The following is an 18621-nucleotide window of genomic DNA, read 5'->3' as shown; positions in this document are numbered from 1 at the left end:
AACTCCACCTCACTCAAACCTAGCTGCCCCTATGATTTCGAAAATTGCAGAAAAACATATACACTGTGCCCTTATAAATGCCCGCTCCCTTGTAAAACACAGTGAAGAGGTGGCCGAACTTATAGCTATCCAAAACCTAGACATTCTGTTCATTACAGAGACCTGGGCAGATTTAGCATCTGGCCCAGATTTCAATACAGCCACCCCGGATGGCTATTATGTGACCCGATTAGATAGATCCTCTGGAAAAAGAGGAGGAGGTCTAGCTATTATACATCGCGCCAGCTTAGTTTTATAAATGGAACCATTGAACCATGATTCTGTAGAAGCCTTAGGTTTCACCTTCATTCTTTCTCCTACTCAAACCTTTAAAGGAACCTTACTTAACCGACCACCCACCTCGCGAACATCTTTTCTGGAAGCTCTAAATCTTGTGTTAGAACCAGTAGCCGTTAATACAGAATATACTATACTGGGTGATTTTAACTTTCATTTAGAAAATCATGCGGACAAAGATTCCATTAGGATTATCTCTGATTTTATGGCTGCCGGTCTAGAACAACGAGTCTCCTCATCAAGCTGGTCACACCTTGGAAGGTCTATTTACAAACAATTCACTTATGAATCAACCTACTGTGATTCCTCGAACTTGCACTGACCACTCGGCAGTAAAATGTTCTGTACTAGTTAGGAACCACAAAAACTCTATGCCTATTTTACGCTCTCAGATCAAATGTTGTGACTGGAAAAATATTAACTACCCTGTTTTTAATATTATCCTTAAATCCACAAAACTCAAAGATTCAGACGACCCATATGAAGCCTCTAATAACTATGTGCGCTGGTTGAATAATGCACCAGATTATGTGGCACCTGTCAAAAAACTGCAGCCTAACCGTAATAAACCTTTTGCTCCTTGGTTCTCCGAACTATTAAGGCTCGAGAGACAACGATGCCGAAACCTAGAGAGGCGTTGGCGCAGGAATTACGGCAACAATGATAGAGAGAGATACAAGATAGCTCTGCATAGCTACAAAAAACTTATCATTAAGGAAAAATGCAATTTCTTCACCACACAAATAGAATCAGCTCAAAACTCGAGCAAACAGCTATTCCAGGTGGTAAAAAAATTATCTAACCCTCCGGTTCCCGATTCCATAGAACCATCTCAAGTTTTTTGCAATGAAGTTGCGGAATCTTTTAAAGGAAATGTTACAGATATTTTTGATAATTTCACAAAAAAAAACTCTGCTGCCACAGCTGGCCCAGTTAATCCCCATATAGCCACAGGACCAATTCTGGAAGCTTTCTCTTCACTCTCCCAGGCCTCCATGGAGGAAATCATGAACACTGTTAAATCAGGATCACCCACGGACCCATGCCCCCGCGCATCCTTAAATTAGTCTCTAATCAGACAGCCCTGGTGCTCACTAATATCTGCAACGCTATGTTCCTGACAGGTGACTACCCTATAATCTGGAAGAAAGTCATCGTGAAGCCCCTCCTAAAAAAAGCAACACTAAATCCAGCAGAGTAAAAAAGCTATCGACCTATTGCCTCGCTCCCCTATCCATCTAAAGTTTTTGAGAAGGCAATTAATTTACAACTGTCAAGCTTCATTGACAAAAACGAGCTGCTAGATGATACCCAATTTGGGTTTAGAAAGGGTAATGGAACCGAGACTGCTTTGATAAAAGCAGCCGAAGAGGTCAGAATAATTATGGACCAAGGCGGTACAGCGATCCTAATACTCCTAGATCTGTCTGCAGCTTTCGACACGGTCGATCACAACATCTTGATCGACCGTGTCGCTGCCATGGGCATTCAAGGCAAAGCTAAGGCTCTTCTGGCATCCTTTCTATCGGACAGAGAGCAGTCTGTGAAAATGGGGAGTTATTACTCGCCCGATTTCACCTTGCCTTGTGGAGTTCCTCAGGGCTCCTCGCTAAGTCCAACGCTTTTTAACATCTATGTGTCGGACTTAGCGAGGGTGATTAAGTCATTTGGCATTGGATTAACATCATACGCCGATGACACTCAGTTAGTCCTGGCTATTCACAAAAATGGAGCAGCAGTGGCCGCTAACTTCCAGGAAGGTATGAGAGCGATTAGCACTTGGATGGACCAGAATTGCTTAAAACTAAACTCCGACAAGACGGAGGTCATGCTATTTGGTGAACTGACCCCGTCTTGGTCCCCAGTCTGGTGGCCATCAGAGCTGGGAAATCCTCCCCTACCGGTGTCAAAAGTCAGGAATCTTGGAGTCCTATTTGACAATAGGCTAACCTTTGCCAGCCATGCTAATGCAGTGGTCTCAGCGTCCTTCTACACCTTGAGAATGGTAAAGAAATTACTTCCTTTCCTACCTCCAAACGCAGGTAAAACCTTAATGTCCACTCTGGTCCTGTCAAAGGTTGATTATTGTAACGGCCTATTGCTGAATGCACAGGAGCAAGTCTTGAACAAATTACAGCTTGTGCAAAACGCTGCAGCAAGGATCCTAACCGGCACACCTAAATTCTCATCCATATCTCCCATCATTCGCCAACTACACTGGTACACAGATCTGGTACACAGATGCCGCACAAAGTTCAAGGCCTTGTGCATTATTTACAAAACACTGAATAATACTGGCCCAGACTTCTTAAAAAAATCTATCAGTGTCTACAAACCCACCCGATCCTTACGTTCTGCGGCATCTCAGCTGCTTAACATTCCACGCACTATGAAAGCAACATGGGGAGACAAACGCTTCGTAGTTGCTGCTTCGAAATTGTGGAACAAGCTTCCGCCTTATATTAAATCAAGTTCTTCCTTACTTATATTTCAGAAACATCTTAAAATGTGGCTCTTTAACCAGTAAGTTTAGCAGGAACCCTTTGCAATCTTGGTGAACTCTAGCGCCGAGACACCGGAAGGTATTTGTGCGCTCTAGAAATTTTATAAATAAATGGTATTCAGTCCAGAGATTTAGACCTAGGGTACCCAATTTAAGATTAGGTCGATTATTTTCATGTAATATGAGTTTCTGGTCAAATTATTATGAGGAAGCATAAACACGTGCGTCAAAGTGCATTTTTTCATTAATTCTTGTTGAGTTCTTCACCCACTAGTTGCTAATTTTGTCCCTGATTTTTGCATACTTATCTGCTTCTGCATAATTATGTTCAATCAAGACCTACAAGATGGATGAGGGTGCCTTTATTGTCTTTTTTATTTACTGCGACTCTTATAATCAGACACTTGACATCGTTTAAATGTACTATAAAATGCAAGGTGGCTATTGGGAGGAGCCACCCTTTCTTCAGTCAATCAAGAAAGAAACCTGCCAGTCATTAAAACCGTCCAGTCCTTGAGAAACAGAAAAGATTATTTTTCTGCCTGTTATTGTCCACATCTAGGTACTGGAAGGCACTGCCCTAAGTCCTGGCTGATGTTACTGCGCTTAAGGACTTGTTCTATATCTGCTATCAACAGTTTGTTCATCGGACTTCTGGCCACAGTTAGGTTCAAGAGTAATATTGACACCCTCCCTGATCAGATGTAGGAGTAGTCAGTGGAAGCTGTTCCCCATCAGGATGGTATGAAAAACCCACAGGCAGGGATGTCCTACAGATTCCTGCTTCATTTCTAGTGTTGAAAACACACTTGTAGATAAAACTGGTTTGTGCTGTGGGGCTTATTCCCCTAAAGCTGTGCAAGCTACTTGTGGCATCTAAAGGTACTTGTAATATATTGAAACATGTTATGTGTGTTGATGTCATGTGGAATGTAGAAGGACTGTGAGGCAGATTAATCCTGGCCGCAGTTGATGAGGATGGATTGATGGATGGAATTCCTTATGAGGAATAAACCCACACTTGAAACTATCTACCTGTCTCTTGGATTTGTGTACAAAGGCCAGCTTCTCACACTACTGAAGAGAATCCAACCAGAAACCAACATGAATCAAAGAACATTGAATCAGAAAAAACTTCCTGTTAAATGGTTTGCCAGGAGGACATTTATGCACCTAGTTCAAGTGAACAATACTCTATGTTGGACCCGGCATCCTTAGAGTCGTCTTCCCCTGATGTATTGCTTTTTGCCTCCAATGTTTACTGATTCTTTTTGTTGGATTTAGGAATATGCGCACTTTACCACTGCTGACCAGTGCTAAAGTGCACGGGCTTCTCCCCTAAACATGATAACATTGCATGTTTATTGTACAGATAGGCCCCTTGTAAAGTGGTATAACATACATCCAGGGCCTGTATTTTAAATGCGACTAGTGGGCTGCAGAACTGATTGCATCATCCACACAAGTAGACTTTCAAACCTGTCTCAGACCTACCACTGTTGTCCTGTGTGAGCAGTTTGATGCAACTTAAATTAAGGTAAGCCCTAAGTGACTCTACAGGCAGGGTGCTATGTATATGAAAGGTAGGACATATACCTTGATGTTTTGCATGTCCTGGTAGTGACAACCCGCCTATTTCATTTTTCACTACTCTGAGGCCTACCCCTCATATAGGCCAGCATTGGGAATTCCTAAATATACTTTTTAAGCTGCAATTCCGGATCAGAGAGAAATGAAATGAAAATGAAATCCAGTATTTGTAAAGCGCATAATTACCCGAGGGTGTCAAGGTGCTGGGATATCGGGAATATTAAGCGAGCTATTGACCAGAGTCACCTGGTGCTGGGCTAACCTGCTGCCGGTGATCGAACCTTGAACCCGTGGTCCGTAGACAGGCGCCCTGGCTGCTGCGCCACTCCTCTTCCACTGGGAGGAGTAACTTTTTCATGTTTGATATGTTTGGAATGGTAATGATAAATCCCCCTTACTGGTGAAGTTAGATTTAACATTAATGTATTAGAAATGCCACTTTTAGAAAGAGAACTGAAACATGGGTTATTATAGCTGTCACTTTTTGTGCTGTTTCTACTTAAACAGACTCAGACCAATTATTGATTATGTTGGCCTTTGTTTTTTTTTACTTTTGTAGAGCAATTGCCAATCTCTTTTTTTGTCATAGAAAAGGAAAAACACTATCAATTGTTTAAATATGTGCATGCAAAATCATTGAATAATTGTGAGAAAACTTTCTAAGTGACACACATGAATACATTTCAAATGCAGAGAAAACATAAACTATAACAATTCATGTATCAGATTGGTTGCAGGGATAAATTACAAAAATAAATCAGTCATCGATTTGCAAAGTGTAGCAACAGTTGCCTTCTTAACTTATCCCCTAAAGGATCCTAATCATGTGTTGATGTTTACCAGGAGGTCTAAAGATGCTGATGCGTTTCATGCCCCAATATAATTCACTGTGTTCTCATCAGGCTGTGACTGGGTGTGTTCTGCAAACAATAGTGAAAAGGTTTTAATTAATTCCTGTAGTCCCCTTTTAAAAATACTCATTGTATCACTGCCAAGTGATCAACAGTACATGCTCTAACTTCGTATTTTTCTCAAAAAAGTTGTAGAACAGTTAGTTCAAAGGCTTCAATCGAAGGTTGGGTCCCTGTTTTGCGCGTTTTCTGCTGTTTACTCTGCAATTAAAGTAAACAGCAGAGGTATATTTTTAGTGAAGTTCTACTTGATACCTTGTTGCAGCTTGTTCCATAAAGGAAGGTTGTGTCACTTTGTTAGTTCATGATGGTTTCATGCAAGGTTTCGGGGGTCTTTTCAAAAGCAATGTGCCCGAATGAAAGTGTTTGTGAAACTTACTTTCAGGCAGCCCTGTTGCCAACTTTGCTTTCACGAGTCTTCATCTGTTAATTCCAGGGATGGCAAACGCTTGTGCAACTTACTTTCTGGCAGTCCTGCTGTCACCGATGCTTCCCTGAGTCTTTGTCTTCACCGACTGGATCAGTAATGATGTCTTCCGGCTTTGGCATATTTGAACTCTTCCAGAACTCATTGTCACAATTCGCTGCCTACATTCTCGTGTCCACCAACAGGGGGTTGAACTGTGGCACTCTCTAGTGTTCTAATAAGCTTACAGACCCTCCCCTTCATGTACATAAGGACTTCCAGCCATTTGAACGCTACTTGGCAATTGCGCTCCATTTCCATTCCATTCTGACTTTTGTGAAAGCCGGCCTGCTCATGCCTGAAACTCCATTACCTAGAACTCCCTGCTTACTGCTTCTTCTTCACCCCTGCAGGCCAAGGCTGGGTGGTGGAATTCAGCTCACCAGTGACTGGCTGATGCTAGCCTGCTCACACCTGATGTATGTAATTACTGTGAGCCATTTTAAACCCCAGCTCCTTTAAGGGCAAGATTGGTCATTGTAGCTGTGAACCGGTGAGACCGACCCTTGTTTCCAATGTTTTCTGAGCTTTTGATATCCTTGTTTCCAGTGTTTCCTGAGCTGCTGCTATTTTCCTCATTCCTGAATTAGCACTGCCGGCAGTGCTTTCTTGATTCCTGAGATTTAGCATTACTTGTTTTTGAGCTGTAGCAGTTTCCCTTGGTCCTGAACTAGCACTGCCTGCAGTGCTACCTTGACTTTTGAGCTTTTGCTCAGTTCTTGTTCCTGCTCCAGCACAGCCTTCTGTGCTATTTTGCTTTCTTGACTCCTGTTTCAATACTATTCTAGTATACCCTTGTAGCCTCACCTTCTCTATATCCTTTTCCAGTCCCTGCTTTTCTTTCTATTTCCTTGGTTCCAGCTCCTAGTTAACTGTCTTTCTATTCCTGCTGTCTTGCTTCTATTACCTTGTATGTTTGTTACTTGCTTTCTGCCATGTGTGCCTAGTGATTTCCTTCCTTTCCTATTAAGCACTTCTCCTTGCTAGCTCCTAGTCTATTGTGCTTGCGTTTAGATATACCCCCTTGCTGTTACTGCCTTGTGTGTTCCTGTTTGAACGTCAGGATCTGTGGGCACAGCTGACTACCTGGGTGGTGTTTCTTCCTCACTGTGTGTATTTCATTTAAGTTACGTTTATCACATCACCATGGGTATCAGCTCCACAGACCCTGCCTTTGCTTGCATATTCTATATGTGGGTATTTGCAGTCAGTATTGGTAACAGCAATTGTGGGAGAGGAAATTACTGAGCTTCAGTCTTACCGTGTGAAGCTCCCAAAGTGCTTAACCCCACATTCCTTTTATTATTAATGTTGTTTTATTTATAAGTGTATTGCACAATACCTCCTGGGTGTAGTGATTCTGAATGCTGAACCGCCTCATGAGTGCCTGTCCTTTCTGAGTCTTAGTCATCTTATTCCTTCGTGCAGGCTCCCCCTTCGGATCCCTTTTCACCTCCGACTTCCTGTGTGATACTGGGCAGTGCTGTACTCCTTTTTCTGCTTCATTTTCTATCCAGTCACCAGTCTTTGCCCAAGTCCCTGACTGTGTCCCAGACAGTCCCATACAGTCCCTGACACTCATGTGGTCTGTTTGCATTCTGGGTCTCGTATTTCCTGTTGGCTAGGAGTGAGTAATCTTGTGAGGTTTATGTACAATTAGAAACTGTCTATTTCAGACTTTTCATTTAATCCACTAATCGCGCTATTGAATTTTAGAATTAAATAGGCTTCTCTTTGTGTAAGTGCTACATCTGAGTCTCCTCCTCTTGAATTCGGTTTCCATAGACGGCGTCAACGCTCATGGTGCCTCCTCCGAACTCAGGTTACTTAGACACTGGGAATAGCCATTTAAAGCAAGCAACAGAAAACGGTAAGATTGCGCGTCCCTTCACTCGTGTTAATTCTTAAATCACTCGCAAGTTGGTATTAACCACCTCCTCCTCCCTAACAGCGGCGCATATATCTTCACCCCTAACATTGCCAACAGAAGCCAGCACGGAATTATAACTCCGGCCGTGCTCCTGCAGACGGCCTCAACGTGCACGCTGCAGCCCTAGCAGCTCCGTTCTTCCAGACGCTCAGACGATCAGGAGGACCTCACGAAGACTTCACGGTAAACTCCATTAAAAAAAAACCCTACCCCCCGTAAAACCGGCCACTCGCCTACTAGGGTTAATGAATTTCCTTAATACGATCCCTTTTACCCGTAGTGTCCGTGTGACTGAACGCCCATTCTTCACAACAGAAGCTTCCACAGAGCTGCCCATCCAGTATTGCTGCAAACAAATCGGTTGTCCTCTCACTCGCCATCAATTGGTAGGTCTCGCTTTGCCCCTCGTATTAATCAAATCCAAACTCAATTCCACCAGAAACATGTAACGCCACTGGATAAAAGTCAATACCGGCGTTGTTTCTGGACAATCCGAAGTCAAGCTCTTGGGAACATATGATCCCAGCGGAATTGAAACATAGATCCGGCCCACTATTCACATCACTGCGCCACGGCATATCGCCATAATGCCCCCCAGCAGATCACCACCACCTACACACAGCAACCAATCCTTTAGTACTGCGGCCAATTACCTTTTCACTTATTAAAAGATGTTTGCACTGAATGTCCACGCCATCAGGCAACACCTTTCACTGCGGATCCTAATACTGTAAGTAAAGAGCTAAAGCTGTTGTACATTTTTAATCCCTCAAAAAACTGACGGCAACGTCTACCTTTTGTTTTCTTCCCTGTTTTTTCTCAACAGGCGTTTAATTCCCTTTCAGGCAAAAATTATTCTTTAAGTCCTGAAGATGATCCCTTTATAAATTGAGCGCGCAATCGAAACATCGACTCCTTTGAGTAAACATACGTTTCACCTTATTGTATTATTGTATGTATGGTTTACTCCAGGACACACTGCTAATTTTGATTTATGACAGTGGCCTGCTAGCTCACCTTGTTTGCCTGATATCCTTTCACTCTACTACTTTCTCACTTTCCATTGTACGGTACAGGACTGTGCCCTACTGTAACCATAATGCTTGTCGCTAATATGTACCCTAATCTTGAACGATTTGTTTGATTATTAAACTCCCTGTCCGGCTGGACAAGGGACTGAAATATATAAGCAGCCTATTGTGGTCTATATATCATTGTTTGCATTTATTGATTTAAGCTGAGGACCTTTTTGTTTCCTTGAAAATACCTGATACCCATGGTCCCTAACAACCTACTGGGTTCCCCTTGTCTTTTCTAATGATCATTTTCTACCCAGTCACCAGTCTTTGCCCAAGTCCCTGACTGTGTCCCAGACAGTCCCATACAGTCCCTCACACTCATGTGGTCTGTTTGCATTCTGGGTCGAGTATTTCCTGTTGGCTAGGAGTGAGTAATCTTGTGAGGTTTATGTACAATTAGAAACTGTCTATTTCAGACTTTTCATTTAATCCACTAATCGCGCTATTGAATTTTAGAATTAAATAGGCTTCTCTTTGTGTAAGTGCTACATCTGAGTCTCCTCCTCTTGAATTCGGTTTAATGGTACTTAATATAGTCCATTTCAGCTCTTTTTCACTATGGTTCCTTTCAATATAGTGGTCCACCATAGGGGCAGCAGCAACCTTAGTTTTGATTCATGAAGGAGGTTGAACAATACATTGCTTCACCTCTTGGTTGGTTTTGCCATTATATAATCTTTTACGTAGAAAGGTAAACAAAGGCACTCCAATATTGGAACCTGGGGTGAATTAATGTTTTGGAAGACAATGGTTGCTATGTAGCCAAAATGATCCAAGCTTCGACGCCCGGGTTGCGTCAGAATTGAGAACATTAGTTCTGAGTTAAGGATAGGCAATTAGTGCCAGAAGGAGCAATGGCATGTGTAGCCAGGGTCATGTTCCAATTAAAATAGCATTTGTTATTTTTTTTTCATCAATATGCATAAAATATAGTTCAGGTGCTCACATTAAAAAAGTGACAACAAGCATGATGTGATAAGTGAGGGTGGCTTTAAATATATACATCGCATTGACAACAACCGAGAGAACTCCTCATGAACAAATTATACAAAATGCATGGAGTTCTTGTTGCAGGGCAGGGGTCTCCAAACCGGTCCTGGAGGGTCGGATCCATGCCAGATTTTAAAAATAACTACATGTATCTCAATGGGGATATCCAAAAAATCTGGCATGGAACAGGCCCTCCAGGACCGGTTTGGAGACCCCTGTTGTAGGGGATCAACGGCGTTTCGATCTCAGTGACTTGAGATCATCTTCAGGAAATAGCATATGTGAGCAAGCTAAATCTATAAGAAAGATTACATAGTATATTAACTCTATGCTGACTTCACCTTTTTGCTGGCACGCACTCCAAACTCCATTCATCTGGTACTCAATGATTTTGTTAAATATATGCAGGAGCTTGATTTACATAAGACAGTTATAATAAAGTGTGGAAGGAAATCGGGTATCTGCCGCGCAATAAGAATTAAGGATTCCTTCATCAACTAGACCAACACTTTTTCATACCCTCGTGTACTGTTTGCAATTAAAACAAGGTTGCTGCTTTTTGAAGCGTCTGCATGACCCTACGTAAATTTGACATAAGACTTAGTACTAATCCGCCGCTGGAAATGCTCACCATTTAAAAGGCGAAATGTGTCAGCAAAGCATTATATGGGGCTGGCATTTGGGGTCACAGAAACTGCATGGCCATACAACTAGTGGAGTAATAATTCCTCTAAATGTGCCACGACCTTTGTCTACCATGCGCAGCTGGGAGTTTCTTTCCTGGTCGACCCAGTTAAGACCCAACTGATCCAGATCTGGCACAAAAAATGCTCATCGGAGCACACCTTGTTAAATCGGCTTGTCATCAGGGACTTTTTAAACTCAACTCACTATGCACCAATCCTGTGGTTAACATACATAACGCGCTTTTGCCAGGATCTGGGGCACCCAGAATATTTTACTATTCCTGATTGTTTAATCAAACTGAACAGGGAAGACCTAAAGGTTTACTGTTTGACTCATCTGGAGAATATCAGGTTGTGTGCAGAACTCTTTAAGCCCTCTGTTCTAAGAAACCAGCTTATTTTAACCAGTTACGTCATGCAATTATAGCTTAGATATGTGCCACTCCAAAAGCACAGGTACATTTTAACCTGTTTTAGGATGGACACTTTCCCCCATATGGTCACCTTCCGGGAACCAAATGATTGGTCTCCCAATCTATTAAATTATCCTTGCGATAACGCCTCACAACAGATGACAATGCACGTTGTACGTTTTTGCAAATTTTATAAAAAGTGGAGGAAATTTCATTTACTGAGTTATTTAAAGCAGTTAGACTTTGTTCAATGCCTCCTGGCTTATCTATTTTTAAAGTCTTTACTGACTATTGACATCTGTGCAAGAATGTCATCTTTTTTATGGACTGTTCTTTATACTAGGAAGAAGGGTATTTTAACCTAACGAACAAGTTAGTTACACGCCGCTGTATGTGCAATTCTAACAAACAAGTTTTAAACTGGGCGAGCGGAAAAGGATCGTATGGCGGACCCTTACTTGAGGTTCTTACCCTCCTAAACACTGTTCTATGACCTTACATATAGAAGTCTTTATTCCTTTCTCCAATTGGTCTATGTAAATATATTTTCGCAGGCGTTTGTTAAGCTGAAATGGTATGAATTGTTTTTAAGACTGAAAATGAATTATTAGTTCTTGGTACTTTGTATTACATCACCAAGTTAATGAGATATGTAACAGGATGGATAAGTGTTGGACTTTGCCCTTTTTGCAGGGTCATCCATGAACTTTCTGCCTTCCTCCTGTATTTTTTCTGACCTGCTGTTGGCTGTTCTCTGACTCTGGGCACTTTACCACTGCTGATCAGTGCTAAAGTGCTTATGCTCTCCCTATTGTATATTTATCTATGGATTAGTGGCTCCATGATTGGCTGGTTTGGTTTACTTGTCAGACCCTAGTACAGTGTACTGAGTGGGCCCATGGCTTGTAAATCAGATGCTGCTGGTGGGCTTGCAGCACTGGTTGTGCCACCCACAGAAGCAGCCTGTAAAGTGTGTCTCAGGCCTGCCATTGCAGAGCCTGTTTGCAGTCTGGTACTGCCATGTTGACTGGGCAAGTGCACCCACTTGCCAGTACCTAAACCTTTCCTTTTCTATATATTAGTCACCCCTAAGGTAGGCCCATGGGCAGAGTGCATTGTATGTAAAAGGTAGGACATGCCCTGATGTTTGTGGCATGTCCTGATAGTGAATTACAGCCATTTTTGTGTTTCACTATTGCAAGGCTACCTGTTCCCCAAAGGCCAGAATGGGCAGTTTGATTATATCTATAATCCTAACTGATCCAGAGAACATGGTAGAAATTCGAGTTCAGTATGCCTGAGCTCAGAATGATAAAACAAATATTTTAGTGAAGTTGGTTTTAACATTATGTGTTTGAAAATACCACTTTTAGAAAGTAGGAATTTTCTGGGCTAACTATCCAAGCCTGCCTCTGCTAGGTTGTGTATTCCTTGTCTGGAGTTTGAGTGGCAGGGGCTGGGGGATTCCAGGAGACAGGGTGAGTCAGCACAGGGCTGAATAGACCTATCTGCATGGAGATGGGTGGGAGGAGTGCACCTGGGACCTGAATAGGGCTATACCTGCCTTTCACAATGCTGGCTCCACCTCCTGTGGTGCGTCTGATGTCTCTGGCCCACACAATCAAAGGAAAGAAGGAGTCTTGTCAACAAAGTGCTCCAGGACTGCAGAGAACTGGTTGGACTGTTTACAGGACCCTCTACCTTCAGAGGACAAAGGATTTGCTAGTATAAATATTGGGGCCCAGACCCAGGAACTTTAGATCACTTTTGGGTAACAAGAAGAACCTTAGCTGAGGAGAGGAACCAGAGAAACTGAGGAGGAGACTATCCCTAAGCTGAGTGCTGTTTGGGGGATTGACCTGCAGTGGTTGCCTGACTGCCAAAGAAAGGAGAAAGGACTTTGTGCTACTTTCAAATCAACTTGTAAAGGATCTCCAAGGGCTTGAGATAAAGCCTGCCTCCTGCTGAAGTCTCAGGGACAACACACTTCACCAACCAGCTCCCCTGCCGTCCCTTGCTTGAAACTGAAGTGCCTAGTGTTGAGCTAGGCCTTCTGAGAGACTGCGTGTCGCTGGGAGCTGGAAGTGCGACTCAAGACAAAGAAGCGTGTCGCTGCCACAGCCGTTGTCGTCGCATCACCGGAGAAGAGTCTTGCCGTCACAGCAGATGCCATTACATCACCGGAGAAGCGTGATGTCGCTGTGGCTGTCGTCATCGCATCACCTGAAGCGCCTCGCATCACCGGAGCAGAGTGTCGCCGTCACAGTAGTTGCAGTCGCATCACCGGAGAAGAGTGTTGCAGGGCCTTTCGCGGCTCAGAAGACTCGTTGAGTCGCCGCACGGACGTCTGGCATGCACGCATCATAGTTGCATCAAGAAGAAGACCCCATTTTGTTCCATTGCACCGGATCTTCATCGTATAGCGGTGGTGATGGTCGCATCGCCATGGAAGCGCAGTAAGAAACTGACGCATCACCTCCCCACCCGGAGACGAACCGATGCATCCCGTAAGCAGCTGTAGGGACCCGACGCATTACCGTTCTTCTGTGTAAGGAACTGACGCATCACCTTCCCTGCAACTCTTTCATTGTATAGAGTTACGCATCCAACGGTACATTGAACTTAAATTGTCGCATTTTTACATCTAAAGAGAACTAAGATATTTCTACCATTTTTAAAGTACAGTATTGTGGATTTTTGTCGTTTGTGGTCTTGTGTTGTCTATATAAAAATACTTATTTTTATACTACAACTTATACTACAACTTATACTACTACTTGTGTGGTGGCCATCTGTAGTGTTGTCACTGGGTTACTGTATGTGTTCGCAAATGCTTTACACACTGCCTCTGAAATAAGCCTGTCTGCTCGTGCCAAGCTACCAAGGGGGTGAGCAGGGATTATTTAAGGAGTGTATCCCCTTACCCTGACTAGATGCAAGGGTCCCTATTTGGTCAAAGGTACCTACCTCTGCCAACTAGACACCCCCAAATGTAACAATAAGGTTTTCCTTTTTTATACTATCTGTATGTCTATTTGTAATGTGCTTTTATGGTCTAATATTTTTTAACCAAATAAAGAAGACTGATAGTCTGATGTTCAGGTGTAGACTGCTGGGACAGGCGTCTAGCCGTAGATTGCTAAAACCCAGCTGACTAAGGGGAAAAAAAACAGTTCAACAGGGCTAATGAAAACCATGAGTGAGAATAATTGGATAAAGAAAATTGACTTACAAAGTGGTAAGCAAAGCAAGTAGTGAGACAATGTCTATTGTGGAGGCAGGGGAAGGAGCATGCAAATTTGCTCCAACTAGTCAAGTATCAAGAACTGTAAGAGAAGTTAGGATTATAATGAGGCATTACTTATAAAGTGGATAGTATCAGCGCTAGCGGCTGAGTAGCGCAATCCATGGAAGGCTTACATGGTATGCTTAGTTAGTTGGGAATTCAGTTGGCGGTGTAACTCGGTGATGTAGAACAACAGAGGTTAGTTAATTCCCTTCTATGGTAATATTCCTCTGTTAAAAAAAACAAATAATTATTAGGCAATGTAAGGCCTATACCAATTGAGACAAACTCCGGTGACCTAGACACCTATTTTAAGCAACAGACTGCCGGAGTCAGTCTGTGTACGACTTGTTGAAATGCAATTATTTATTTTGTGATGCTGTGTACAGGGGGAATGCACTTTGATTTATTAGCAAGCCTCAAGGGTTCTTTTAGGAGGCTGTTCTCTTTTGTACCAAAAAAGGCTTAACTATGAACTTTCCACCCAAGAGACCAAAATATTCGTTCTCAGAAGTCAGCAGCAGCTTAATAGATCCATCTTTAAAAAAAGAAATGATGGCAACCACTGCTACACTTGCAATTCGATGACTGGTTTATTTTTGTAATGTATCCCTGCAACCAATTTGATAAATGAATTGTTATAGTTTTTGTGTTCTCTGCATTTGAAATGTGTTCATGTTTGTCACTTAGAAAGTTTTCAATTATTCACCAATTTTGTATGCACCTATTAAAACAATTGATAGTGCTTTTTCCTTTTCTCTGACAAAAAAAGGAGATTGGAAATTGCTCTAAAAAGTATAAAATCATGGTCAATAAATACCTTTCTCTCTTTTGTGATAATGGAGAGGATTTTATTGGGGTCATGCACTAATTGTATAATAATTAGTAAACTACTCACGTATATCTGGGGTCCAGGAGACCAGATTTGTAGTCTGCTGCCTTTAAGGAATATGTGGCACATAATGGCAGTAACAATTGTCAGCTAATATTCACTATTGACCTACTATTCGTGTTCAACATGCTGTCATTTACTAATTTGATTTTATGTTTTGCAGGGAATGGCCCCTAGTGATTTCTAGGAGGGCCTACACGGGTAATACCGTGAGTTGTTTCACTTTTATACATTTATCCTCACGGACAGGACACGCCTTAGCGTGCGTAGACCACCAGGGAAGTTTCTTGGTCCTGAAGAAAGCTGAGCCCAGTATAGCATAAAGCAGCTGAAACATGTCGACCTTTATTTCTTAGGACACAGTGGTTCAATTAGTAAGACCACTAGGTGTCCTTCTCACTTGTTTTTAATGGTACCAGCAGACCATCTGCTGTTACTTTTTAGATTCACTGTCACTACTGTTGAGCACTTCCTCTTTGTTTCCAAAAAAACAGCTCTGCTGTAAATCAGACGTTGTAGCACACTGTGGGGACATTCGGTCTCCTCAGCGGGAACCCTATGATGAAGCCTGTCACCACTATGTGGTGAGTGAGGGTTCCTTTTAAAAATTAAGTTTTTCCCCTTTTTCTCACTTTTGTGTGTGTTTTCCACCTTCGATATTCTTTTTCCTAGTGGCTTTATGACAAAATCATCTTAGCACCTGAGTCACTCTTATGTTGTTGTCATACAATAAATACAAAGGCCAATTTAATAAGTAATTGGTCTGACTCTGTTTAAGTGGAGAACAGCACAAAAAATAACAGCTAAAATGATTCAGTTTTTCAGTTTAACAAGGCCCTATCTAGCTGCCAGTCAAAGTCCTATCCCCTCTAACACATTTGGCTTTTAGAAAGAGGGCATTTCTCTGTACTTACTGTTCTTTGTGCTGGATAGCCTGTCTCCAATACATATCTAAGGTGGGTGACAACTACACTTTGTGCATTCCATCTAGACATCTACAAACACAGGAAGGTGAGGCTCTTCTGCATTCTGAGCAGCCATCTGCTTTTATTTGGGTCTTCCTGGACAGGGAGGTATGGGAGGGACTGTCACAATTCAAAAGGTAGTATCCTGTCCACACACAAAGTACTGATTACCTCCGGGGTTAGCCTGGCAGACAGCACTGGGTTGAAAGGGATGCTGGTGCACTTCAGAGAGTTCCTTTGAAGGCACCCCCTTCATCAAAAGTCACCTTTGGGTATAAGTTCTGTGTCTCTCAACTTCTAAAATGAGACACCTCTGGATATTGAACTGAACCTCTGTCAGAAGGATTGAATATCTGATATAGGACTTAACTCAACTTCTTTTATGGAAGGACTGCTTTTCCACTTGTTGCCATGCTGCCTGCTGCTCTCTGAATGTTCTGGAATAACTCTGCCTTACCCAAGAGTTTGCTGGCTTGCCTCCTGTTTTCTAAAGTCTCAGGGACAAAAGACCTCCAATATTTCTGCTGGTGCTGCTGGACTCTGACTTCTGTGTGTCCTACCCTTGACTGTGTGAGAAATTCAACTTCATTTCCCTTCAACACCGACACAAAGGCTGACCAATGAAAGTGGTTCCACAGCCTGCATGGCTCAACGATGAAGCTCTATGCGGCTTGACTATGACGCATTGCCTTCACTTCAGTGAACCTCAACAACAACACAGCTAACCGACTGCTTGGAAAAGAACGGTACATAGTACCCTCAACATCAAGATTTTCTCCATCCAAGGTACTTTCTCAGCAGACCCTGTGTGAGTCCTCTAGCCAGCCTGTTCTCCATTGTTTTTGCCTGACCTTTGGATGTGCACCAGTCCTTCGAAACCTCCGGTCACTTTTTGACCGCTAGTGACTTGTAAGCCCTTTTTTTTGCATTTAATCTTTAAAAATTCATATCTCGACATCTACTGATTGTATTCTTATTGTTTTGGTCCTATTTTGCTCAGATAAATATTCTCTTTTTTTCTAAACCTCTGAGGAATCTTTTTGTGGTGTATTTATTGTTTTACGGTGTGTGTGTACGTGTGTGGTGCACAAATACTTTATACATTGCCTTTGTAGATAAGACTGACTGCTCTGTGACAAGCTACCAGAGGGAGGGTGAGCACAGGTTATCTCATTGTATAGCTAGCTTACCCTGACCCCTAGCTTGGGTGTGTACTGTAGCCAACCAGAAATCCCATTTCTAACATTCTCCCCCACCAGTGTTTTTCAGGTAGGAGGTCTGAGGTCACTGGAAACCTTCATGATTCAGGACAGACAACAACCTCAACACCGAGAAACCTCATGAATTAAATAATCACAGAAAAAACAGCCTCTGTGATTGCAAAATAATCTCCTTTATTATTAATGTTTCAAAGTATTCCCCTTATGCTCAAAGTACAGAGCTAGTATCTTCTCAATGCAAATGCCTCCTATCTTTATGGCCTTTGAACAATTCAAATTCATGATTAACCAATTAGTAGACAGTTGAATACATACATCCCCTCAATTACCGCTTTCTTAATCCCTATCCATTTTATTGTGTTCTTCCTTTCTTTTTTCAAAGTATAATTTATTATATTCTCAAACTTAGTCTGGACATTGTAAGTGTTAGACCTTGGGGTCGGTAGTTGGCTGACGTAGGTACCTTAGACCAAATGGGAACCCTTGCTTCCATATCAGGGAAAGGAAGGACACCTTCTCAGATAGCCCCGCTCACTCCCTCTGTAGCTTGGCATGACCACACAATATGAATCCAACATACGCATTTTTGTAATATTCCTCCCGGACAGTTATTAGGCCAGCCATCCCTTGAAAGTTCTGGAGATAATAATGAGCAATTCTAAATGATACACTGCAGTCCTAATGCATTGCTATGCAGTTCGTAATGCAAGAATTAGGTATTTTGCAATATAAAAATAATCCAGTTTGTTATGCAACAATCAAGCAGTTTGAAATGCCAAAATAATGCATTGCGTAAGGCAATAATCAGGTAGTTTGTAATGCAGAAATAATGCAAAGCGTAATACACTAATCAGGTAGTTCGTAATGCAAAAACAATGCAATACGTAATATGACAATCAGGTAGTTCGTAATGCCGAAATAATGCAACGCGTAATACGACAATCAGGTAGTTTGTAATGCAGAAATAATGCAATGTGTAATACACTCCAGCATCGATCACAGGCCTTAGGTGGACTCTTCGCCACTCGTACTGACTAGCGGTCAGCTTCCGTTAACAGATGCCCCCACACGGGTATGGTGTGAACCAAAGTGCAGCTCCGCACTCCGGCTCCGGTACTGCCACTCCTTGGCAAGTACAGGCTGAGATACGAGCCAAAGCAGAGGCTTGCATTGCAGGACTGGAAGAGGCAGAGAGCCTCTCTCTCTGAGTCCGCACCCCACCAGAGGCGGTGACACATGTTACCTGGGGGTGCAACCTCGCTCTACTCTCCTCTTCCTGCAACTTGGGCCTCTGATGCAACTTTGTGGATCGCAGGCAGTGGAACTCAGCCCTCCATCGATGGGGTTGGTTTGA

Source organism: Lissotriton vulgaris, chromosome 6 (assembly GCF_964263255.1).
Source record: "Lissotriton vulgaris chromosome 6, aLisVul1.2, whole genome shotgun sequence".
NCBI lineage: Eukaryota > Metazoa > Chordata > Amphibia > Caudata > Salamandridae > Lissotriton > Lissotriton vulgaris.
The sequence above is the reverse complement of the archived record's forward strand: the minus strand, read 5'-3'. Positions refer to the sequence as shown.